Below are 27904 nucleotides of genomic sequence, written 5' to 3' on the forward strand. Positions count from 1 at the left end.
TCTGTCTGTCCGTCCGTCCGTCGTGTCTGTCAAGAAAACCTATACCTAGGGTACTTCCCGTTGACCTAGAATCATGAAAGGCAGGTAGGTAGGTCTTATAGCACAAGTAAAGGAATAAATCCCAAAACCGTGAATTTGTGGTTACACCACAGAAAAAAAAAAATTAAAATGTGTTTCAATTTTCAAAGTGAGATAACTATATCAAATGGGGTACCAAAGGGCTTTACCTATACTTTCTAAAACAGATTTTTATTTATTTTTATCCATAATAGTTTTTCATTTATCGTGCAAAATGTCCGAAAAAATACCGGAGTACGGAACTCTCGGCGCGCGAGTCTGACTCGCACTTGGCCGGTTTTTTTATCTATCGCTTGCTATACGTATTTCTTCCACCAGGACATTAAATAATCGTGACGGAAATCTTGTTACCGTGAAAATTGTGAGTCTGAACGAGTTATCTGCTGCCGGCTCGGCTTTATTTAATTTTCTATCTTTACTTCTAGTTTCTCTGTTAGCGCTTAAGTTTTTTTCCTCAGTGTTAAAACTGAAAATAATGAATACCAGAAGCATTCTTGTGTTACAAAACTAGACACCCTGAAATCGCATTGCCATAAATAGAATTAGTTACATTACATACCTACTTATCTAATATTGTATTTTGTTTCTAACCCCCTACCCAAAAAGAGGGGTGTTATAAGTTTGACGTGTGTATCTGTGTATCTGTCTGTGGCATCGTAGCTCCTGAACTAATGAACCGGTTTTAATTTAGTTTTTTTTTGTTTGAAAGGTTGCTTGATCGAGAGTGTTCTTAGCTATAATCCAAGAAAATCGGTTCAGCTGTTTGAAAGTTATCAATTCTTTTCTAGTTACTGTAACCTTCACTTGTCGGGGGTGTTATAAATTTTTAATTTACACTTGTTTGAAGTAAAGTTCTACTAAACTAGGTACCTATATTAGTTCCGTATATTATCTACGTAATAAACTAAGAATAATAATATTACTTAGTACACATAATAAATGGGTCTTTTCATATTTTCACATCTTTTTTAGGGTTCCGTACCTCAAAAGGAAAAACCCTCTTATAGGATCACTTTGTTGTCTGTCTGTCTGTCTGTCCGTCCGTCCGTTGTGTCTGTCAAGAAAACCTATAGGGTACTTCCCGTTGACCTAGAATATAGAATGGTAGGTAGGTAGGCCTTATAGCACAAGTAAAGGAATAAATCCGAAAACCGTAAATTTATGGTTACATCAATTTTCAAAGTAAAATAACTATACCAAACGGGGTATCGTATGAAAGGGGTTTATCTGTGCATTCTAAAACAGATTTTACTTTAGTTTTTTTTTGTTTGAAAGGTGGCTTGATCGAGAGTGTCATCTCAATCTGTCTGTCAATCGGTTTAGCCGTTTGAAAGAAGTTATCAGCTCTTATCTAGTTAACCTTCACTTCTCGGGGGTGTTATAAATTTTTAATTTACGCTTATAAAATAAGTTGTAAAAATTGTGGAAGGTATAACTTGAACAACTTTCCTCATTGCTTCGTAAAATATAAATAAATTCTTTTGCATTGATCTACTTTAGAAACATCTAAATGAAAAAAACTTACGAGAAAAATTGCTGTTTTGAAATCATAGCCTCGTGGCCACTGTAATCAGATTTATTCAGAAAAAGAAGTATTCTTCTTTTCTTTTCATTTTTTAGATACTGTAGTTGAATAGGATGTACTTATTTTATGGCGGGCTGCGAGCCGGTCTGTTTCTATGAACAAATCTATGTACCTACCTATATCTATACGTACTACTACTTTTTTACTACCTACTTATACTATTTTTGTTTTTTACTATCTACTTATTTACATAAATGATTCTGCTACGCCTACAATATGCCTACAACTATAACTCTGTAAGAAGCCTTTTCATTTTCAACCTTTAGGAACATTAAATATGCGCATTACTTAGCAACAAAGCATTTCAATAGCATCCGGCATAAACGTATTTTACGTCAGTCGTCGCTCTATTTGATGAGAGTGCTGTAGTATAAATGTTACGTTTGGTGTTTCCCAACAAGAGCAATTTTTGAATATTTGATTTCGAAAAGGTTGAATAAACTTTAAAAGTTTAAGTTATCACCCTACCAGCAGAGACAAGTGTTCCAGTAATACGCTGCATGGGAGGCTATTAGGAGTATGGGGAAAACTGACGTACCCCTTTCAAATTAATGGTCCACGATCCCCGAGTCCCCAGGTATCAGACTCGAGGAGTTGGGACTTGGAATTCAATATGAAGCCAACAATATCGATTTACCATCAACAGTTCCTTAATCTTCACGGCTTAGGAATATAGTACCCTGTATCTTCAGGTTTGACGGTTATGACTTGGAGTTCAATATGAAGTCGTTGCTAAGCTACAATATATTAATTCACTATCAACAGTTCCTGAATTTCCATAACTTAGACGGCCAGTAACCCTGCATCAGCAGAATTAAGCAGCTGGATGTAAAAAAAATCGGACTATCTCGCGAAGTTTCTCTATTGATAAAAAAAAATGCAAATCGATCTAGAAATCTTGGAGAAATCGGTGTACATCTCACTTTTATGGGACCTTTCACGAGTCTGGTAGAAGTTCTGGCCCACGGGATGGGTCTGGCTGGTTAAAACGGAATTCGATATTCTGAATGTTTGTTTAGCAATTATGCTGTAATGGACATGTAATTTCAATTAAATAGTACAACAAGTGTAAATTAAACATTTATAACACCCCCGACAAGTGAAGGTTACAGTAACTAGAAAAGAACTGATAACTTTCGTACGGCTGAACAGATTTTCTTGAATTATAGCTAAGAACACTCGCGATCAAGCCACCTTTCAAATAAATAAAAAAACTAAATTAAAATCGGTTCATTAGTTTAGGAGCTACGATGTCACAGACAGATACACAGATACACACGTCAAACTTATAAAACCGTCTTTTTGGGTCGGGGGTCAGGAAGTCATTTAGTAGGTAGATTAAGAGGCGTTTGTCTTTTGTTACCGTTTGCAAACAACGTAAATAGAGTCAGAGTGACTATAGAGTCGTGTGAATGCCTAAAATGGCGTCTAAATCAAGTTAAACGGGGGCAATCTCTGTTATCGAGTTAGCGTCAAATCAAGCTAGACTGTGTCAGACAGAATCAATTGCGCTATAGTCAGAGAGCCTACAGAATTTATGAGCAGGTGCTTTATTACAGCTGAAAATTGGTATTCTTTTTTAACCCCCGACCCAAAAAGAAGGGTGTTATAAGTTTGACGTGTGTATCTGTGTGTCTGTGTATCTGTGTATCTGTCTGTGGCATCGTAGCGCCTAAACGAATGAACCGATTTTAATTTAGTTTTTTTTGTTTGAAAGGTGGCTTGATCGAGAGTGTTCTTAGCTATAATCTAAAAAAAATTGTACAGCCGTTTAAGAGTTATCAGCTCTTTTCTAGTTTTCTTGTAGAAAAGAAGGTTAGATAACCGTTAGTTTCATAATATTATGTCAATAGACAAATGTCAAGCTGTCAAGATGGACGTTGCCTAAATACATAATTATTTATTTGAAAATGATGTTTTGGAAAACTCAAATACTTTGGATCGTCGGGGGTGTTATAAATTTTTAATTTACACTTGTCTTTACCTAAGCTATCGCGATCATTAGATCATCATCACCATCAACCCATTGCCTGCCTCCTACTGAACACGGCTCTCTTCTCAGAATGTAAAGAGGATTAAGTCATAGTCCATAGATAAGAAACACTCAATTTTTTCTCAAAACCTCCTAAGAGCTCTTGGACCATTAGGTACTAACAGGAGGCACTGTTTTTAATCCCCGACCTAAAAAGAGGGGTATTATAAGTTTAACGTGTGTATCTGTGTATCTATCTGTGGCATCGTAGCTCCTAAACTAATGAATCGATTTTAATTTGGTTTTTTTTTTCGTTTGAAAGGTGGCTTGATCGAGAGTGTTCTTATCTATAATCCAAGAAAATCGGTTCAGCCGTTGAAAGTTATCAGCTCTTTTCTAGTTATTACTGTAACCTTCACTTGTCGGGGGTGTTATAAATTTTTACTTGTTACCTCCGTAGTCAAAAAAGATTTTTTATTGTGAAATATATTGGTGATATCTTATTAGAACTTTCGCAGACAAAATTGCACAACAATGTCGCCTGCTTATCGGTCTTTTATCGGATATATTTGTGAACGCGTGCTCAGGAACTTCACAACCTTATTCCTCCATTACCATTCTACCACATAACAGCAAGAAACCGTGAATGTTAGCATTCTTATGTGGTCGACATTCAAGCTAATGTTTCTGATACGAACCACTTAGATGTGGAATACCTTCCTAGCGCCCGTGTTTTTGACCACGTATAACCTGAATAATTTCATGGCAAAAGTAACTAGGCATCTTCTAGGCAAGCGCGTTCCAACGCAGATCTCAACATTGCTTTTTATCAAGCTGATTGTCATCAAGCGCAATCTTTCAATCACACTTAATATTATAAAGGCGAAAGTTTGTATGTGTGTGTGTATGTTTGTTACTCCTTCACGCAAAAACTACTCGACAGATTTGGCTGAAATTTGGAATGGAGATAGATAATATCCTGGATTAGCACATAGGCTACTTTTTATCCCGGAAAATCAAAGAGTTCCCACGGGATTTCAAAAAACCTAAATCCACGCGTGCGAAGTCGCGGGCATCGGCTAGTGAAGAATAATTAAATCGCATCTCATGCCTCATATAAATTCAGGTTGAAATATTTATAGATTAATCGCTGAATTTTCTTTCCACTTTGCTACTTTATTGGCACGTTTATAGTTGATTTGTTTATGCTATGCAGGAGTTTGTTTATTGCATTGGCTACAAGTTATCGAAAGAGTATTTAGGTAGACAATGCTCGCTAACTCTAGTTTGCCCTAGATTTTTGTTCAGGGATGTGCTCTCATTTCAGTATGAAGCGAGCGTCGAAAGTGCAAGTTCTAAGTATTGATGGCAGTAGGCATGTATGATAGAGGTGCATATTACTACGTGCACATGTAATACACGGGGAAATGCTTTGTGCACGCTTTGTGTGTGACTATGACTAGCGAGTGCGATAAACGGAGCGTGAAGGCGTAATGTTCTGTTTGACGCGAGTCGAATCTCAATTACTGGTAATAATTATTCACCAGTTGCTGTCTCGTTGTGTATATTTCGTACTTAGTTGCTGCTACAGCGTACTAATATTTACAGCTTACTAGAGATGCAGTCTTTGTCCGCGTGGATTTAGGTTTTCGATAAAATCCCATGGGTACTCTTTGCTTTTCCGGGATGAAATTCTGCCTATGTCAATTTTTAGGACGCAAGCTACCTCTGACTTTGATTTCCGGCATAAAAAGTATCTTTGATCAAAATCGGTTAAACTGTGAGGCTGTGAACAGCTAGCAGACAGACAGACAGGCACACAGGCAGACAGATAGACAGACAGGCAGACACACTTTTGCGTTTATAACACTAGTATGGATTTCTTGTTCAGTTTTAAATACATATAAAGGATGCTTATTTAAATTTCAGCAGTAGATACATAAGCTGGAATTCATGAGATGGACGGAATTAACTCGTTATCCCGAAAAATAAAAAAGTTCCCATGAAATTTTTAAATATCCGAATTCACGAGGAAGATCTCACGATCCATATCTATATATAAAATTCTTGTGAAATTCGGCACGTGATTTTCTGCTATTTCACTTTATTTATTAAACCTGCAAAACACGTGGCTACAGCGCTTATGTCTCTGAACATTCATTTTTAACCCCCGACCCAAAAAGAGGGGTGTTATAAGTTTGACGTGTGTATCTGTGTCTCTGTGTATCTGTGTATCTGTCTGTGGCATCGTAGCGCCTAAACGAATGAACCGATTTTAATTTAGTTTTTTTTGTTTGAAAGGTGGCTTGATCGAGAGTGTTCTTAGCTATAATTCAAGAAAATCGGTTCAGCCGTTTGAAAGTTATCAGCTCTTTTCTAGTTACTGTAATCTTCACTTGTCGGGGGTGTTATAAATTTTTAATTTACACTTGTATTCGCAAATTTTCACTACCTCGTTTATCCAATGCCTGTGTTTTAAATAAACTGCTAATGGATATGCTTGTAAGTATGCTGGTGCTATATCGGTTTTATACAATCTCTTAGTTGAATTAAACAAGAGTCTGAGAAGGTACACCTCTATTGAATGAATTAATATTATAAAATCATTCAAATCATTTCACTTTATTAGTTTGAAAACTCATTTTCTGTAGAGGTTGCCCTCTAGACTCTCCCTCTAGTAGACTTGCGTCTACGAAAATGCTACGCTTCTACGAATTAAGTATCGATCGGAATTACCCTAGACCAACAGATATGCACCCGTGTGCTTAGAAACATCTTTGTATTGCTTAAAAGTGGAATACTTAATACAAAGTAATGAAATAGTAATATAAAAAAAATTACTTCACTACCCATATTATAAATGCGAAAGTATGTTTGTTTGTTGTTGTGTTTGTTTGTTAGTTTGTCGGTCTGTTCTTCAATCACGTTGCGATGGAGCAACGGATCGACCAGATTTCTTGCATGGGTTTAGTGAAAGACCTGGAAAAATGATAGAGGCTACTTTTTATTCCTAAAAATCAAAGAGATCCTACGGGATTTTTTTAAGAATCTGAATCCACGCGAATGAAGTTAGCTAGTAAGAAATACTTATATATATAAAATAATGTTTGTCTGTCTGTCTCTCTAATCGTTACCTATGCGATTGCGCATCGTTGCTCAACACACGTTTAAACTTCTAAATGCCCTCATAAATTGACAAAAAGCAGACAAAAATCTAATCCAATTTGGAGACAAAGGGAAATGAAGTTCGGCTTTTTCATCAAATAACTTAATTTCGTCACACTCGTTTTGTTTATTTGCATTGTCAACATCACAGAGCAAAGGCTTTTGGCTTATGTTGACATCGTTCGTAACCGGTGAAACTTTCGAATATGGCTTTTTCATTATTTACATGAAAATGAAAGTCCAATAAATATTGTGCATTAAAAAGCCTTGCATCACGCTTAATACCTATCATCATCATCATGATCAACCCATTGCCGCCCCACTACTGAGTACGGGTCTCCTCTCAGAATGAGAAGGGTTTAGGCCATAGTCTGCCACGCTGGCCCAATGCGGATTGGCAGACTTCACACACCTTTGAGAACATGCAGAACTCTCAGGCATGCAGGTTTCCTCACGATGTTTTCCTTCACCGTTAAAGCAAGTGATATTTAATTGCTTAAAACGCACATAACTGAAAAGTTAGTGGTGCGTGCCCGGGATCGAACCCTCGACGTCCGATTCGGAGGCGGACGTTCTAACTACTAGGCTACCACAGCTTTTCCTAATAATCTTAATACCTATATTATCATGCTATTTGAATCTAGATTTACTATAATTAATGTAACATATTGTGTATTCCGCGTAATGTATTACGATCAGCTATCGGTCATGTCAGATTGCGATCCAAATCGTCATAAATATTGACCCCGAAGTTCAAAATAAAAAAATAAATAAAGATTAACTTATATAGATAAAGCGGTATCCGACTGGGACAAGCGACAATAACATGGGACCATTGAAAGGCAAAACTTGTGTAAAATGATATGGAGAGCATATAAAGTGAGCTCTACTGGCAAAAGCCATGCCGGTAAGCTATTTAGCATCCCGGTACGGTGCCGTCTAGAAACCAAAGGAGTATGGGTTTTATGAAAACTGCCATATCCTATCCAGGCTAGCCCGCTTCCATCTTAGACTGCACCATCACTTACCACCAGGTGAGATAGCAGTTAAGGGCTTGTATCTGAATAAAAAAAGGGAGTGATCCTGATATGCGATACTTTGCCACAGACATCAATAGACTGCGCGACACTCAAGTGTCTCGTCGCTTATCGCTGTCGCGTAGCTCAAAGTCTACCTTAACGCAGCCATTATTATGTAGCAGTAACTAATGTCACCTTCTTTATTGAGTAAAATAAATCGAGACTACAAAGTAACAAAGAAGAAGAGTTATTAAAAAGTCCTTAGTTGCTCTTGCCGATGCTGCAATAAAATATAATGGCTTTTAAGTTTTACTTAAATTGATCTGAGTTAAAGCGCGCAGCTTAGTCAGAACTTGTTTCAATTTATAACCAACAGCTGCTTGTCAGTCTACGTACTTAGTTACTATTAAATACTTTATGCATATTATGATGTTTAGAAGCTTATCTGTACTGTAATACCGGCTTCGTACGGTGCGTGATATTGCGGACGGATCCGGATCAGCTCACACCGTGGGAGGAGTATCATCCATGGTAGCGTAGACACGATGTCATTGTCGTCCGTGCCATCTGCCACGGCGCTTGGCTGTCGGTGGTTGTCGGCCGTGCTTGATAATCCGCAGAACACGCAGCATGGGAAGCCAGTATAAGCAACAAGTGTAAATTAAAAATTTATAACACCCCCGACAAGTGAAGGTTACAGTAACTAGAAAAGAGCTGATAACTTTCAAACGGCTGAACCGATTTTCTTGGATTATACCTAAGACCACTCTCGATCAAGCCACCTTTCAAACAAAAAATACTAAATTAAAATCGGTTCATTAGTTTAGGAGCTACGATGCCACAGACAGATACACAGATACACACGTCAAACTTATAACACCCCTCTTTTTGGGTTGGGGTTAATAATTGTTTTAGGCTAGTAACACTCAACGACAAAAAAAACTTGGATTTTAAATTAAAAAAAATGTTTTTAATTTTTGTTTGATTTGCATTTATTTGCTTGGGATAAAGAATTGTCAAGATTAGTCCTTGAATAGTCGAACAGTATGGGTAGAAAGGGGCAAGAGATATCCGGGTTATCTAATCTAAGTGCGATGAATATCCTAACAACCGGGTCTTATCCCTTTGAAGCACTTCACAAGTACAATACACTCAACGATAATCCCTAGAGGATGCACACAACCATAATAAAGGAATGGAAACTCTCCAACTGGGTCATTGATAGGGTACTATGAGTGAAATTAAGTATTTCATTCAGATTTAGAGGTTACTCAGTTATCTGATATATTTATTTCTCTTTTAAGATACATATATAATTTACTAGTTATTATTTATTCGTGTAGAGTCGTAATAGAGAGTAGGTATAAGATATAAGGAAGTGGCGAATGCTCGTGAGGCGTGTAACATCTACCCCCCAAAACGTCACTTCATGATGACCACGACCGCTCTGCCAAGAGTGGTACGACAAAGAAGAAGATAAGATATATAAGAGAGAATATTTGCGCCACTCAGTTTCTGGGATGTCATATTGCAAGAGAGAATCTGAGAAAAAATTCATAATCAAATTGTTAAACTCATAAGTCACTCACACACCCTTCCGCGCGAAGATGCGTTACGGGCAATCCCATTGCAGCTAAAAGTACAGTATTCATTCAAACTTCATTAATAGCGATGGTTTAGGTAAAACCTTAGCAGAATATTATGTAATGGGCAGTCGGGGAGGCATTTAAAACCGCTTTCAGTTATTCAGGCAGGGCAAGGCCATACAAACTGTTTCGAGAATCGCGAACAATATTGCCTCTTTATTCCGAGTTAGCTCGTTATATGCCCCATCTATTGTTCGGGCTTTCCACTATTTATTAATGCATCCCCTCATTAAGACTCGGCAACTATAGTTCTTTATTTCTTATGAGAATACGAAAATAGAAAGACTCAGAAAACCAAACTCAAAATTCTCGTTAGACGAACTCATTGTTAGACGTAGGTCTCCTCTTGTGTACGCCAATTTAGATTTGGAATAGTAGATTTGGTGATGTCGCTGGACCAACTGGATGATGGACGAATCAATGTCCTATAAATGTTCTTATTTAATTTATTTCTGTTTCATAATTTCATATTCCATTCAAGTAAATTACCTATTACTACTACTGGAACACCGGCCTGTCCTCACACGATTTGTGTGGGTAACGATAGAGATGGGTGAAGCCCATCGGGTGAGACAAAGATAATATTATTATGTAAGTAAGCAACATCAGTGCTTCTCGCTCGAGTGACAATAAGGTGAGAACAGAGTGACGCCAGTGCGGCAATGCCAGTAGCTGTGCCTTTAGTTTGTGGGCGACGATAAATTAGCGAAGGGAGTGAGTGTCGTTATTTATGTTGTAACGGTTAGTATTCTGTGATAATATGAAGGCTTCGCACGATGAGATTAGCTGTACATTTACTTTTCTTCTTCTATCGCACAATATTTTAAACGTAGGTGCACTAGTTACCTACTCTAAACTAAATGAATACATAAGCAGGCACAGGATTACTCTCTCGTATGGCTTTACAAAGATTAGCCAATGTCAAGTTTGTAGTTATTTGTAACAAGTTAGGGAAACTACACAAGTATGGACCCCGTCTGTGCCGGCGCTCGCCGACACACGCACGACACCCCCTCAGAGCGCTTTTCAGTCAGTTTTAACAAAAAAACACTCCAAAAAGGCAGAAAACGCCCGCCAGCTAACACTAACACAGACGAAGTCCAGGCACAGGATAATTGCTCCTCTAAAAAAACTGGTCAAGTACGAGTCAGACTCGCAAACGAAGGGTTCCGTACCTTGTTATTTAGTAAATTATTTTTTTCGTGAACACGTTTTTTTAAATGTAACCACAAATTCCCTGTTTTTGGAATTATTCCTTAACTTGTGCTATAAGACCCAACCTACCTACCAAATTTCGTGATTCTAGGTCAACAGGAAGTACCCTATAGGTTTATTTGATAGACAAGACGGACGGACCGAGCGACGGATGGACGGACAGACAGACTGACAGACAGACGAAAACAAAGTGATCATATAAGGGTTCCGTTTTTCCTTTTGAGGTACGGAACTCTAAAAATCATGAAATAGTCATAGAGCAATATATACTCGTATTTTTACCCTTGTAATTAATAAAAAATACAATTGATACAAAGCAAGAAGTAATGAAATTATGAAACAGTTATAAAACTGAATTCATTAACGAGGTATAACATTATTCATAGTTATAAAATACCAGTACTTACTTTCTAATAGTAATAATTTAATAACTTTCTAAATGTTATGTTTTAATTACTAAAAGCAAAGCTACGTAGACATTGACACAAGAGATATTGCATTCATTTCATAGAAAATTATTCCACAGTTATTGCGATGTAGGTAGGTACTCTGCATTAATGAACGTTCATAGGTATAAAAGTTTTGAAAAGCGGAGTTTTAGTTATGTAGTTAATTCCTCTACTCATTTATATTTGACTGTGTTTGTGTGTTGAATTCGGACGCTAATTTTTAAAGTAAATATTATATTATCCAGAAATTATTAGTTTCTCTCATATTTAGTTTCTGCGTTGGAAATTAATGTTTTTTTGAAAAAGCGTATTTACTCTACGTACTCTCATATAAATAAATATTTCAATCTTGTAAGCATATTTATGAAATTTCAGAGATGCAGACACTATGGCTGCATCCCATATTCAGGTGACTCTATCCACCAGCGTTGAATGTGTCAAGAGGCGCAAATATGAAAACCTCGATGTAAATTACATATTTGTGCCTTTTTGCGTGGAAACCTTGGGGCCGTGGGATCCGAGGGCTCGAATTCCTTTTGAGGAAATTTCAAAAAGACTTATCTAGTTGACCAGGGGCTCAAGAGCTGGCAGGTACCTAGGACAAAGAATTAGTTTGACCATCCAAAGGGGCAATGCTGCCCGTATCTTGGGTACAATGCCTCGCTACGGTGGTCTTGATGAAGTTTTAGATTTAATCAGACTTATTTTAGTTTTATTATTTTTAATTAAGACTGAAGTTTTTTTTATGAAATGTAAAATAAATAATTTTTAAACTTGTATGCGTTATTATAATGAATAAATAAATACTAACAAAAAGCCAGAAATCTTCTTTTGAAATAATAAATTATTGGAAACCAGTAAAAAGGAACAACATTCCGAAACTTTGTTTTGAATGCTGTTATGGTAACTTTATGTTCTCGTCTTCGTTCGAGAGGAAAATATAAAATCTAGTTCTTGGCATCAGTAAAAGCGTAAAAATGTTGCAACTTTCTTTTATTAAAATAAAAGCACAGTAAAAGTTAGTAGTTAATATCTTTGCACTTGTTTTATAGCGCATGGAAAAAACACAAATGATATTAATATGACAAAACTGCGAACTAATTTTACAAGGTTTTTGGCCCAGTCATAGCAATTACTTGGCTTGATTTTAACAACATATCGTTATAATGTCCAATAACAATAACCGTATAGGATAACAGATAACTACAGGTATAACCAACTAGGTGATGCCCGTGAATTTAGGTTTTAAAAATTCCGGAGGAACTCTTTGATTATCTGGGATAAATGTAGCTTATGTACTGCAATTACTGCTACGCCCTGTCTTTAACTATACCCATGCAAAAATTGCATCACATACAAGTGGGAGGTACGATGTCATGTAGGAACTGATAAGTGACATACTCTTTCTTGCTAGCCCGCTACTATCTTAGACTGCCTTATCACTTACCACCAGGCGAAATAGTAGTGAAGGGCTAAATTGTAATGGACTTTAAAAAAAGTAATAAGCACATTTTCGGGTATATAATATGAGTAGTGATGTATTGGATGATAGATAGGTAGGAAATAGCGACGTATAGGTATATTTGGTTTAATTTTCCAGTTAACTGCACACTGCAATTTGAGGGCAAGGTCAAGTGCCATTATTATTACGGCCGGCTGCCAGCTTTATAGACCTGATGACTTTATATAAGACTGCCGTCCCAAGTGTTGCAGCATACGATTAAGTAACCTACGATAAGCGAAAGTGTGTCTGTCTGTCTGTCTATCTGTCTGTCGGTCTGCTACCTTTTGACGGCCCGTTAGTGTAACCGATTCTGACGAAATTTGGTACAGGGTTAACTTATATCCCGGAGACGGACATAGGCTACTTTTTATCCCCGAAAATAAATGAGTTCCCGCGGGATTTCTAAAGATCCATCCACTTAACCGATTTGTATGAAAGGTACCGAAGTAGCTTGCGTTCTTCTAATTGAAATAGGCAACTTTTATCCCAGAAATCAAACAATTCTCACGGGATCTTTAAAACTCTAAATCCACGCGAACGAAGTCGCGGGCACCCTCTAGTCTGTGCATAAGTGAAATATTGACGCTACTAAAGCGCATAATCACATTAGTTAGACATTAGTTAGAACAATTTCTTGTTAGTTTAGTTCCTTGTTGCCATAATATAACAACGAATTTTGGTATTTGACATGCGGTAAGCTCAACAAGCGAATTATGTGTGGCGTTAGTTCACGGTTGTGATTGTGGATATGTAAGCATGCAGTAAACCCAATGCTACACGTCACAATACAATCCTATCGCTCCTATTCGACGTTAACTTGCTACGTGACACGCCTTTTCAAATATTTCGTATCAAAATGGTTCCCCTTTTTTTTAATTTTAAATACAAGTAAGCCTTGACTGTAATCTTACCTGTAATAAGTGATGATGCAGTCTAAGGAGGAAGTGGACTAACCTGGAACGGGTATGGCAGTTTTTAATTCAATTCTATTCAATTCGAAATATTTTTATTCAATTAGACTTTTACAAGTACTTTTGTTAGAACCAAATGCCCCTTTGGTTTCTACATGGCATCGCACCGGAACGAAATCGCTCAGCGGCTTTGCTTAGGGTAGTAACTAGCCACGGCGAACCACCAGACCAGACCAGAGAAAATTTAGAAATTATAAAATTCCCAATTTCCACTCACTATTGCGCCAGGGAGACCGTTGAAAATAAAAATAGTCAATGTCCATTTCCGCGATGCAAGTAATCTATACCTACCTACAAAATGCTTGTTTGTACTCCATACATAAGTATAAGAAGACGTGTCCTGACTGACTATCAATGCACAAACCGCTGGCGTTAGAAATTTGAAATTTGAGCAGTTCAATGAGAAAGAATTTGAAAAATTTCACCCCCAAGATGTTTAAATAAGGAATTAAAGGTTTTATGAAAGTCCTTCATTTTCCAAGTTATTTCCATGGAACTTGCTATTTCTGATTTTGGTGAAAAATGAAGAATTTTGCGGTTTAAGAAAATTCTACCCCAAGGGGTTTAAAATTTTTTTTTGATGATATTCCGTCATTTTTAAGTTATTTTTGTAAAAATTGGTACTTAGGCTTGCTGTTAAAAATAAAGTAACACGTGTTTCAGCATTTTTGAATATTCCACCCCCTCCAATTTTAAAATGCCATTCAGACGAAACCGGGCGGGTAATCTTGTTTCACCAATTTGTAAACAAGTCTATTACACCGACCGGGGGTAGATACTCGAAAACTGTGTCAAGTGAGCATGAGTCACGGAGTTTCTTATAGGCTGTAGAGGTGCTACGCGGTTTGCGAATGTAGGTATTTATACAAACATAAATACTTACCGACTTGAAGGTTGTTTTGCTTGATTGCGACAGAGAGTATTCAAACTAAATTGGACTTTAGACATTTAAAATGTTTACTTTTGCGTTGAGCAAGTTAACAAATTAGAGGGAGTTGGCATGGACTTAGTGGCAGTTTCCGTGTCATCGATGTCACTGACTTTTCTAAAATAAAAAAATTAATAAATTAGATGCCTCAGTTCTAAATAATTTGCAATATCCTTTTTAAGTATACATGATTAAAAGAAGATTAAAAACCTCATCGAGACCACCGCAGCGAGGCATTGTACCCAAGATGCTGACAGCATAACCCCTTTGGATGGCCAAACAAATTCTTTGCCCAAGATAGCTGCCAGCTCTCGGGTCCCTGGTTGACTCGAAAACCCTTTTCGAAATTTCCTCAAAAACAGCTCGAGCCCCCGGGACCCACGGTCCCAAGGTCTCCAAGTGAATGTCTTGACTAACTTGTATCTAAAAAAATTGGCATAGACATCATTCGCATTTTACTTAGTAATGTACACCTACATTACTAAGTAAAATTACCATTGAATTGCCGGCTTGTTCGCGTATATCAAGTCATCTCACTGTATATATTTATGCTGTGGTACTATTTAAAAAGGGGCCAAAAGCCGTGGTCTATTTAACTGTGTCAAGACAGGGTCATCTTAGAGTTTTTTACAGGTTGCGGAGCATAGAGTGCCTCAGGTGATCTCCACACTTAAGTACCTACCTTGAAATGCTTTTGAAATGAGAATTTGAACTATTCTACAACTATTGGGTTCATTTAATTTATCATCATCATCATCTCGTCAGCGTGTGGATGTCCACAGTTGGACATACATAGTCTCGCAGTCGGGGGTTCGGGGTTCGATCTTGGGCACGCACCTCTAACTTTACGGTGCTGTGTGTTTTAAGCAATTAAATATCAGTTGCTTTAACGGTAAAGGAAAATACTGTGAGGAAAACTGCATGCTTGAGAGTTCTACATAATGTTCTATAAGGTGTGTGGATCCGCACTTGGTCAGACAGGTCAAGTCAAGTAGACAAGGTATGGTCAATCATTCTCATTCTGAGAGGAGATCCGTGCTCAGTAGTGAGCCCGTGATTGTTGATCACACTATAATAGTATAAAGGCGAATGTTTGTGTGTATGTAGCTGTATGTGTGTATGTGTGTGTGTATGTTTGTTACTCCTTCACGCAAAAACTACTGGAAGGATTTGCCTGAAATTTAGAATGGAGACAGATTAGCACATAGGCTACTTTTTATCCCGGAAAATCATAGAGTTCCAACGGGATTTTTAAAAAACACCCACGCGAATGAAGTCGCGGGCATCAGCTAGTGATGAATTTATTGTAATACCCTACATGTCCATTGCCACTGCAATATATATATGGTAGCTTAGTAGAGATAGCATTTCGGCGATGAGACCGTATATAACTGTACTAATTATTTTTCAGTATTGTACTTATGTTTATTTCAATTTATTTATTTTCAAATCTTGATGTATCATAAAGAATTTTTCATACATTCATTCATTTTTCTTTTCACTAAGCAGAAAGTTCCAAAATACATTATTTTTGAAGAACATTTTCGATCCCTATGAGCTTAGAATTAAATTAATTAGTACTATAATATATAATTTCTAAAACTACCTAATATAATGAAGGCTAATTAACCTGTAGGTACATTTGCTTTTAATTGTGTCAAGTTAGCACCATAATAACAATATGTCAGCAATTACGTAACCCAAGCTACCAAGCGTTCTAATTCGATGTCTATTACTACGTAATTGCTATATATTGCATCATAGAGCAAATCCAATTACTATGTAAGTGCTATATTTTTAACTAGTTATTGCCCTCTACCTCGTTTGCATGGGTTTAAGTTATTTTAAATCCTGTGATTAAAAGAGCTCACAAATTAACTCGCAGACGAACGTACTGTCAATATTGTTTTAACCATTTCAAATTTTGATCGGATAAACAGTCATATTTACGTGTAAGGATTTTGGTAATGTTTAAACACACATCAATATTATAATTCAAGCTTAGTAATATTTTAAATGTGAAAGTGTCTGTATGTATATCTATATGTCTATAACATTCTCACGATCCATCTGTTTAACCGTTTTTGACGAAATTTTGACAAATACAGCTAGCATCTCAAAGACGGACATAGGCTACTATTTGCCGTTTCAAAGAGGCTTTAATATACTTGCTAACAATAACTCAAAATTTAAGACCCCCGACACAAAAATCTCTATAAGAAAAGAGCTAATAACTTTCAAACGGCTGAAGCGATATTCTTCGATTATAGCTAGGAAAACTCTCGATCAAGTCACCTTTCAAACAAACAAACTAAATTAAGATCGGTTCATTCCTTTAGGAGCTACGATGCCACAGACAGATACACAGATACACAGACACACAGATACACTCTTCAAACTTATAACACTCCTCTTTTTGGGTCGGGGGTTAAAAAAAGAATCTCTCTATTGAATTGCAATAACCTCAGCATAGTCCATTGATAGTATATCCCTACACTATAAGCCTATAAGGAATACAAGGCTTACAGACCTTTTCACCTGCGTCTCACTTTATAATACAATGGTTCACCGGAGTATCTTTGTAAGAGCATCACTTTGTAAATGTGCCTTCACTATGGAAGAATAACCTTGAATAGAGTATCTATTGTTACATCTACTTTACTTACAAAGAGTGGAATCACATGGATAAGAGTAAAAAACAATCTTGTTTTATACTAGCTTAATAGCTTAGATATTTATACAATCGAAGATTTAAATAATAAAAGAGCGTGGATTTCACCTGCAGCTCGCTCCAGAAAGGCGCGGGATTGAAATTATCACAGGTAACGCGCACTTTAGTGTAGACTTTAGATCAATTTTTAACCCCCGACCCAAAAAGAGGGGTGTTATAAGTTTGACGTGTGTATCTGTCTGTGGCATCGTAGCTCCTAAACTAATGAACCAATTTTAATTTAGTTTCTTTGGTTTGAAAGGTGGCTTGATCGAGAGTGTTCTTAGCTATAATCTAAAAAAATTGGTTCAGCCGTTTAAGAGTTATCAGCTCTTTTCTAGTTTTCTTGTAGAAAAGAAGGTTAGATAACCGTTAGGTTCATAATATTATGTCAATTGACAAATGTCAAGCTGTCAAGATGGACGTTGCCTAAATACATAATTAATTATTTGAAAATGATGTTTTGGAAAACTCAAATACTTTGGATCGTCGGGGGTGTTATAAATTTTTAATTTACACTTGTATATTGAAAGGTGGCTTAATCGAGAGTGTTCTTAGCTGTAATCCAAGAAAATCGGTTCAGCCGTTTGAAAGTTATCAGCTCTTTTCTAGTTACTGTAACCTTCACTTGTCGGGGGTGTTATAAATTTTTAATTTACACTTGTAATAAGATAGTAATTTAACATGTATAGAGCCGCCTGGTGCAGGATAGCGCGGATAACGTGCGGGTGTGCGGCGCGTCCCCCTGCCTCATACCTTAATTGCCATCTCGGCCTGTCGCGTACTATACGAGACCCATGTTATCTATAAGACTTTAACAATGACAGCATTTCGTGAGCGTAGCACCTGCTACGACGCGTGTCCTTGAGATAAAATCAATCTTTTACTTGGATGCTATGATAATAAAATTATTCGTGTATTACAACTTTAGTTAGTCTTTAATACACGTTTAACTTTTTTTCTTTTCTTTTAGCTCTCTTGAAAGGAAGCTTATATTGTAAAGGTGAAAGTTTGTGTACATGCTTGTTACTCTTGGATTTGGCTGACATTTGGATGGAGATAAATTATACCCTGGATTAATACATTTTTATCTCGGAAAATCTAAGATTCCCCACAGGATTTTAAAAACCTATGTCTACGCAAACGAAGTCGCGGGCATCAGTTAATATTATATAAATTTGAAACTCTAGTAAGTGCTTGAAAGCACTTTTCACAAATTTTGATATCTGTAATAATAATGCGAAGTTAATCCGTCGGTATGTATGCGTCAGACTCATAAAACTTCCAGTCGTATTTCATGCTCGATTTACGAGCGAGGAGGCGGCGCGGGGGAAACGAATGTCTTTGTCCTTGGCCTAATTTTTTTTTAACTGAATGAACTTTATTAGGTTTTAAACTATGCGGTAATATATTATATATAAAAGCATGAAACAGTCGATCAGCTTTAAAAAATTTTTTTTTTATAGACAACTCGCTTGACCAAAAAACTTACTATGCCAATTTTTTCCTCTTTCATTTTACATTTGAGTCGATGGTAGCAAAAAAGTTCCCTACATTTTTAATTTAACATTGTAATATAAAATGTAGCTATGTCACCCGGAACCGATCGATAGATACCTCATTCATAAAAATATCAGATCAGTAGTTTAGGCACTACAGTGGAACATACGTTACATAAGTATATATGTTACAGTCATAGTGATTAAATAGCTATTATACATAATGACTGGTCATTATGTATAATATCAAAATTGACTAGACAATGTAATAAATTAATCACTTTATCCGGATATTATTCATAATAGCGGTTCAAAGTTAGCCAAAGTAATAAATACGGTCTAACTTTGAACCTAACCTAACCTAACCTAACCTAACCTAACCTAACCTAACCTAACCTAACCTAACCTAACCTAACCTAACCTATGTACCCGTTATAATACATAATTATGTCATTAAACCACGAAATAAGTCTCAAAACAGTATAATAGTGCTACACATATAGTTAGGTATGCATAAGGCAAATTGAAATATAATTTTATAATATTTACCTGTAAGTACCTACTTGTTTTATTACATCATCCAAGTCTTCGAAGAAATTATATAAAATTGCTAGTTAATGTGATTAATTCTGTGTCAATTATCAGTTTATCTAAATTGGGTAGACATTATAAATAATGACTAGATAATATATATAATATCAGGATTTATTACTTTGGCTGTGACATATACATAAACTGCAAAGATCGTAACCCTTCCTTTTGGCTTTGTTGTAGTTGAGTAAAAATATAAGGTTCAATAAAGCGTATATCACGGAATTTCAAACGAACTCCGTGGGTGTTCAATTTGAGGTCATGAATAAAATATGAAACATGAATATCACAAAGCAAGTGTGAAAAAAGAAAATTTCAACATACTTATTAGTTTGTATGGTCACGTAGGGAGCACGAATAAATTAAGGCTTCGATTTCCGCTGGCGACGATTATACCCGCGGGATTTGTGCATACTGGCATGTTAAAAATAAATTTCCATATAAAAGATACAATGCGTTCACAAATAATTGCTGAATAATCCCAATTTTTAACCCCCGACCTAAAAAGAGGGGTGTTATAAGTTTGACGTGTGTACCTGTGTACATCTGTCTGTGGCATCGTAGCTCCGAAACTAATGAGCCGATTTTAATTTAGTTTTTTTTTTTTTTGTTTGAAAGGTGGCTAGATCGAGAGTGTTCTTAACTATAATCCAAGAAAATCGGTTCTGCTGTTTAAAAGTTATCAGCTCTTTTTTAGTTACTGTAACCTTCACTTGTCGGGGGTGTTATACATTTTTAATTTACACTTGTAACGGTTAAAGAAAATTCGGTGAATTCGTTATAAGAGGTTGATTTGACTAATTCGACTACGTTATGGTTTATGTTACAAATACTCTTAAAGTATTTTACTTAATATATTTTAATGTTAGTAAATTAGGCATTTAAATGCTTTAACGTGTGATATGGATTAACTATTTAGGTACGTACCTATATGTAAAAAGCTCTGCATTCTGTTTATACTGTCATTTTCTTAACAGAATCAGCGATACTGTAATATAGTCATTTCCTAGTCCTTTTACAAAAGGCAGCCATGACTCAAAAGAGCATGTTTTAAACTATTGAAGGCTAATTTTCTTACAAAATCTTTAGCTATTTGACACACTCACCTTGTCTCTGCGTTACACATATATACATATATATATGTACCTACTAACGGGAAGCGAAAGGGAAAATTGTGTCACATACTTTCTAATTAGAACCTATGTAAGGCTGTAGTCGTACGCAAAGACAAACAGGGCAGGAAGGCTGGCGGGGTGCCAAGCTACTCCATTTCTAATTTTGAGGCACTATTTTCTGCGGATATACCTCGCCGTTTACGGATTCCTTTGTTGGATTTCAGGACGAGTAGGTTAATGGATGCATAAGTAGTTAAGTACCCTACCTTTCGCATTATAATTTTATAGTTTTAATTTACTACAAGATGCCCACGACTTTATCCCCGTGGGTACAGTTTTTAAAAAACTCCACGAGAACTTTTTGATTTTTCGGGGTCAGCCAAATCGTTTCTGCCATTATTGCGTGACGGAGTAACAAACATCTATTTACATCCAAATCTTCACAAATGAGGCCCGAAACGTTGTCAGCATTCTTAATCCCGCGGAAACTCTTTGATTTTTCGTGGTAAAAAGTAGCATTAAATTATAAGTAAAATTAGTAATATAGTAAATAGTTATTATAATTTTAGTCAATTACTATGGAAGTATGGATATCTAGGCTAACGGTAAACGATTAAAGTTGCTGTCTTGCGGGTCGAACTCGAGTGTTACTAGACATTGTAAGGAGGTGAAGCACCCTCCAACCGCTCGCTACCAGCTGCACTTCAGTCATTAAATAGATTAAATACCTCGTTAGATAGCATGAATCTATAGAATACTATTAATATTATAAAAATGCGAAAGTGTGTCTGTCTCTCTGCGAGCTTTTCACGGTCCAACAGTTTAACCGATTTAGATGTTTGTTACAGAGTTAGCTTACATCCCGGGAAACAACAAAAAACAAAATCAATGCGGATAAAGTCGCAAGCATCAACTAGTACGACTATGATGAAAGAAAGAGAAGCAATTTTATTTTAACTTAGATCTTTATTATAGTAACGCTCATAAATCTTCCATTACCTGTGATATTAAACGGTTAATATATCCTAAGCGCTCTTATGTAGACACGAAATTAATTTAAGCTCATACGTAGTTAATGCTACTTAGCTTAGCTTGTAATAAACGAGTAAGCAGGGAGGTGTAAGCTGAAATTTCTAGACACAACATTGTAATGTGTCTACAACCTTGTCTAGTCTATTTTTCAATCCCGGACACCAAAATGACGTTCCGTGTTGTATGTTGTTGTTGTTGAATTATTTTTTGTATTTTTTGGTACTAGTTATTTATTAAGTCTTTCAAAGAATATGCGATTAGTGCTACTTTTTGCCTTTCGGTAATAACATGTAGATGAATCCGCTTGTGTTCAGATTGATGGCCGTCTTTTTACTTTTACTAGCTGACTCGCCGTGGCTTCGCTCGAATGGAATTATGAAAAATCGATGGAGGGTGGAATTCCTGAAAATCCGGAAACTCGTTCCTACTTTTTCATTTTTGCCCGAGAGCTCAAAAACCAATTTTCATAGTTTCCACTTGAAAAATGACGGACTTTTATAGAAATTTTCAACTCCTATTTAAAACCCTTGGGGTGGAATTTGTAGAAATCCAGAAATACATTTTTTTATAATTAAAAGCTTAATACGAATGTTCATAGATATAAGTTGAAAAATGACGTACTTTCAAAAAATATTCACACTCTGGAGGTAAAATTGTAAATAACCAGAAATAGATATTTCTAAACTATGGCTAAACCAGGTGTGGTTGTGGTCAAGCGCTTACCTATAGTGAATAAAAAAAAAAAAACCACAGAAAGCCCTTCAAATTCTGAAAGGAGACCCGTTCTCAGTAGTGAAGTGATAGAAGGCAATGGGTTGATCATGATGATGTCATGTTAAAAAAATTCATGGTGAATATCCGAATTCACCATGAAATCTTATCGGTTATTTTGGCTACAATACAGGTTCTCTCGAAAATCATATTAACTCAACTTCGTTCAAAACTGGATTCGCCCGGAGGCGTCGACTAACGATGAACACTCGGAGCTTTTATTTTAAAAAAGATACCTACATCATTTAATAGACTTCTCTTTATGCAGATTATAAAAGGAAGCTTTAATAACATTATCGGACAAGAGATTAGGTAAATTCTTATGCAAATTTTATATATGCGCGGCGCACCCCGGCAATGCCTAAACGTGGTGTTATTATTACGTTTTAATTAACTCGCTTTCTTGTCGGCCTGTTTGTTTGTCTGTTCGGTACAAATTTTGTAATCGATTTTAAATTGCTTAACTTCCTGAGAAGCTAGAGACTTAATATTTCTGAGAGAGAGAGAATTAATGAAAGAAACAGAAAGAGGGAGACTAAGCAAAAACAGAAAGACTAAAATGAAGAAAGTAATTTTTTTTTTCTGAGTAGTATAAGATAATTTGACTCCGTCTGTATACTTCGGTCCTTAGAATGAATGTGTTTCTCGCAACACTATGCACAAAGTATGCATTATATAGTACAAACCCACCAGTTGAATATTTTTATAGTGATGATAATCACTGCACATTGTATTATAAAATATGTTTCAGCATTATGAAAATTCAACAAAACACAGGATAAATTTTTATTATAAGAAAAAGTAATCCCAAAGCTCTTACTCTTTTTATAATTATTCTACGTTACTACAAAGAGACTTAGTGTGGTTTTACAGTGACGCTTTCGCCAGCGCGGTTGGTAAGCGTCACGGGCCACGAGCTTTGCGTCTCTTGGATCGTTACATAGTCGCGCGGACGGTAAGCATCACTGTAAAACCAGCCTAAATTGTCGGTTTGGTCAATTTTATTATGCAGGAAGAAATACATGAATCATTTTTATTCTGCACGCAAACAAAGTATTTAATTTACTAGCTCGCCAAATACTCGGGATCTCCTAAAGTATTTTCCGCACAGATACAAAAAGTGCATTCCGAGTGCCACCGCTATATAAACAACTCGCACGTACGGCAACAAACTTTGTAAAAGTTGGTTGCTCTGTGATATTAAAAAACATCGTTCCCTGCTAGGTAGAATTATCTGCGATGTGTAAAACTAACTTTTCAAAGAGTCGATCTGTTGCAGGGTTTCGAGTTTCAAACACTTTTCTTAAAAGTTTAAAAGAAAAATCTGTAGGTTTTATATGAAACGAACTTATGGTCTCAAATTTGTTTGCATGGTTTTTTTTTTGTAAATCTCGTTAGATTTTCTAAAAAGTCTTTCCTAAATCTACGATATTAGAGCAAACCTACCAAAACCCAGCAGAGCTGTAAATTGATATGTCAGTCACTCAGTAGTAGGTATACTATTTTTAAGAGGGCTCACTCCGTCACTCGTTTCATACAATCGTAGTTCCAACATCATTTGAATATTAAGCAACCAAAGTCCATGAAATTTTGCAGACATATTCTAGAAACTAATATCTGTGTCTGTGGTGTTTTAGTTTTTTTTAAAGCTGTAGTTTTAAAATTACAGGGGCTCAAAGATTTGTATGTAAATTTTTAAGACCGCGTAACTTTGAAACCGAATATTTTAACAAAAATCTGGAAAACAACAGACACAGATATTATTTTCTAGAATATGTCTGCAAAATTTCATGAACTTTGGTTGCTAAATATTCAAATGAAATTGGGACTACGATTGTATGAAACGAGTGACGGAGAGAGCCCTGTTAATAGAAAATCCATACAGACATGATAGATGCACTTATTTATTTACTTTGCTCCTGGCTCGTACTAATCAAAACACAAGGTCGTACAAAAATAGCATACTAACTGCTTATACACCACTAACAATAAAATGTTGCATGAAGAAGGTATTTAAAAAAAATTAATATAATTCATTATTATACCTCTATATTCAACAAATTGTTATTGTTGGATAAATTAAAGCTTTGCTTTGCAAAAATTGACCCCGTAACTCGTTTACAACGAACGATAAACGAGAATAACAATAGGAATATAAAGAAAGCCGTGATAAATATGATTGCCGAGTCGAGGGTCTGGCACCGTGCCAGACTCCATTCTGAAAATCCTTGCCAAGTGTAGAATTGTTAGTCAAATGTAGAAGTTAGTGGAAAGGTCCAGTAGATTAAGCACATCGAATTGTACCCATACCCAACTTCTATATCATAGATACTAATCCAAATAAGTGCTTTATTATAATAGGTACCTAAAGAATACCAGTGTATTAAAATGTCGCATTAAAATTCGTCAAACACAAGGGTCTAATATAAGTTTTCATCAACATCATGATGTTTTTGATATTAGATCATAGATGATATTAGTCTATCGTCGGCCCATTACTGAGTCTCTTATCAGAATGAGTAGGAATAATCTAAACAACTAAATATGATACCTGCGATATGATAGGCTAATATATCTGTACCAACTTTCGTATAAAACGATCAAACATATGTGCCAGGAAATACTAGCAGTCAGGTAGATAAAAGACAAACAGACAGACACACTAATATTTGTATTATTAGTATAGATAGTATGTATGGTGAAGCCCGGACATCAAAGTATACACACGAGAAAGGTAGGATCACGAGTCATGAGTCACGTTTACCTATCGTTCATAATTTTTGACAATTTCAAAAAGCTTATCAGCCAGAGGTTCACACTGTTTTGAGTCCACAAGTTGTGAGTGAACCAAAAGATTTATAAAGCTACAATCTACAGCAACATCGTGTGAAACCGAATGCTTTGACGCCCGCCTATACTTTTATTTTCCCTTTACTGTTAGAGGGATATTGGATCTCCATGGTCAGAACGAAACGACCGACACAGTAACATGTCGCCGCAATTTATTTTACTTGGTCGCTTTAGGTATCACCTATTTTCGTGGGTAAATATAAAGTAAAGTGAATACCTATGAAAATCAAGTTGGTGGCCTTATTTTTATAGAAACTTCGCGTTTTTTATGGCCCCTCATAGATTTTGAGTTTAGTAACTTTTTATATAGTTTGATAGCTTTGAAACTCCTTGGTGTTTTAGGGAAATTGTGTTGAATCTGGTAGAACTTGGGAATTCTTCTTTATTGGTAGATTTTATCAATTCTTGTCTTGTTTTATAGGGTGGCCGAAGAGTGTCAAGTTTCTAAATGGTTGGCTACGCCAGAGACTTTGTCATGTAATCAATAAGCTTCGTGTTATCAGTCTTCCTTTCGCTATGAATGTTGACGGCTTGCTTGGCTTCCCACCTCCACTTTAGCTTACTCGGCCTCTTAGACTCGCTTCATTCAGGAGCCCCTTTGCGAGTTTTTGGTTTTGCACTTTATAAAAATACTCAAGAGTAGGATAAATAGTAGTTTAATTGACTATTCAGATTCCGTTATAAGCCCATTCTGCCAATTCAAATTTTTCCATAGTAAAAAAAAGGTATAACAAAAGTATGCTGAGTGATAATTGATCAGTCATTATTTTTGATATCATTGCCAATTTTCACTTACCTTTGTAGTCGAATTTCTTGCCTTTAGGTAACCTGACCTAGGACAATAATATTACATACACACTGAAAGTTGCCTTCAAACTTACGGAAAAATAATATAATATATAAATATCGCTCACCCTACCCTACCACTACTACTGTTCACACTTAGATGTAATACTATATTACATCTAATTGTGAACAGTGACATTTAAAAGTAGGCTGAGCGATATTTATATGTTATATTATATTCCGTAGTTTGAAATCAACTTTGTGACTGCATTATATCTCTACAAAGCAGTGACTTCCCGCCTTTCTATCCCTTGTACACGTCGAGCTTTTAAAATACATAACGGATTTTAATGCGTGTTTCATCAATAGAATGTTTATACGTATAGTGTAATATTATTTTGTGTTTATTTGTTGAAATATGACAACAATCGTTAAATATGTCTGAAGAAATCAAGCCGACTGTGATCTTTCGTAGAAAATGTTGCCTTATTTTGAAATATAACAAAATATCCATGACACCACATTAGACAGTTACTGACATCTTCATTGCACCCGTGCGAAGCCGGGGTGGGACGCTGGTACAGTATATTATTGGCGTCACTCAGAAAAGCAGGTATTATTTAAATATTTTTATCGGATTATTGGAATGTCCTCTCAAAACCAACACAAAAAACACAAGTTCAATGTGTAAAGATTATCCGAGAGTCTTAATCTAAACAAACTAATGCCAAAATAAATAATTTAATTAGAGCGTGATTGCTATCACAACATCTAATTATCCAGTTCACAATCCAAATACCGAAAATATGCGATATCGCTCCGAATCTCAGAAGGAGACTGAACTAAAACCTTCAAAACACTCGTATTTATGCAAGTTCAATCTTGTTGGCCTCCTAGCAACAGATTGTATGACATCGAATGAGCCAAATATCGATTTGATCAAACTACCTGCATTAGATAAATTAATAATTTTATATTATTGTTGACAGTTCAAATCAATTTTTAAAAGTAACCTTACAATATATATACCTATACAGGTAAAGACTTAAATCGAATTCCTTCCATGTAAGTTACCATGTAGTAGAGTCGGCATTCCGCTGCCAAAGCAGTCCCGTAGAACAAAGGTAAATTGACCAAGCCTGCGTTGCACTAAGGAACCCCGCTCAAACAATGGAAATAAAAGACAGTCTGATATCATCCACGGTCAAATGAATTCAATTTGTTATTTTTAATTTATATGTACAATTTATTAGATTTGTGATTCTTTCTGAATCAAAATAATAATTTAAATACGTTTTACGACCTCCGATCTTAACTGTGTGCAATATTTAGTGACAGACTTCACTTGGAATATGCGAAGACGCTGGCGCTGCGGTAAGTTCTCTTGCTGTTTCTTCTTGCTAATCCTTTGATCTGATGTATTAAATATACCGTACCTAGTACTAGTGCTCGCAACTTCGTCAATTTGAATTAAGATTTTTTTTTATCTCGCGAGTACTTTTTGATTTTGGAAGATGAAAGTTACCATTGTATGACTCTAGGATTCGAGCTATTTGGTTGCTAACCAAATGCGGCAGATGGGCTACAAAAAAGTAACAGAAATGTTTTTCTATTTATAAAATAATTAATACCAATAGGTCTATCAGCTAAAATCGCTATAAGCATTGGTTCGTTTGTCTATCTGTAGGTATACGCATCGAGCTGGCAATATTTACTAACGAATTAAAATAAAATTTATAGTCTTCTTTTATCCCGATAAATAACTGGATTCCACTGGGATAAAGTTTGAAAGTTTCGTCGATTGTATTACATAGTCATAGCTCCGTCATATCTTAACCGATTTGGACAATAATTCTTTTTCATTTGAAAAATTGTAACATTAGGTTAATTTGCTCAAATTTGGTGAAGATCTGATAAATGTTACTGGAAATGACGGGTAGAACTCCTCAATAGATGCCATAAAATCAGCATAAGATTTCTCACTCAAGAGATCTTGATCACTTTCCACTAATCATAAT

The 27904-nt window shown here is 36.0% G+C and overlaps 1 protein-coding gene across 1 annotated transcript in view; it reads left to right on the forward strand.

Annotated features, from left to right (window-relative positions):
• The window catches only part of LOC123880227, a 67453-nt gene that overhangs the window by 18361 nt on the left and 21188 nt on the right, over positions 1–27904 (forward strand). The gene's annotated exons all lie outside the window — the stretch shown is intronic.

This window comes from Maniola jurtina, chromosome Z (genome assembly GCF_905333055.1).
Source record: "Maniola jurtina chromosome Z, ilManJurt1.1, whole genome shotgun sequence".
Lineage (NCBI taxonomy): Eukaryota > Metazoa > Arthropoda > Insecta > Lepidoptera > Nymphalidae > Maniola > Maniola jurtina.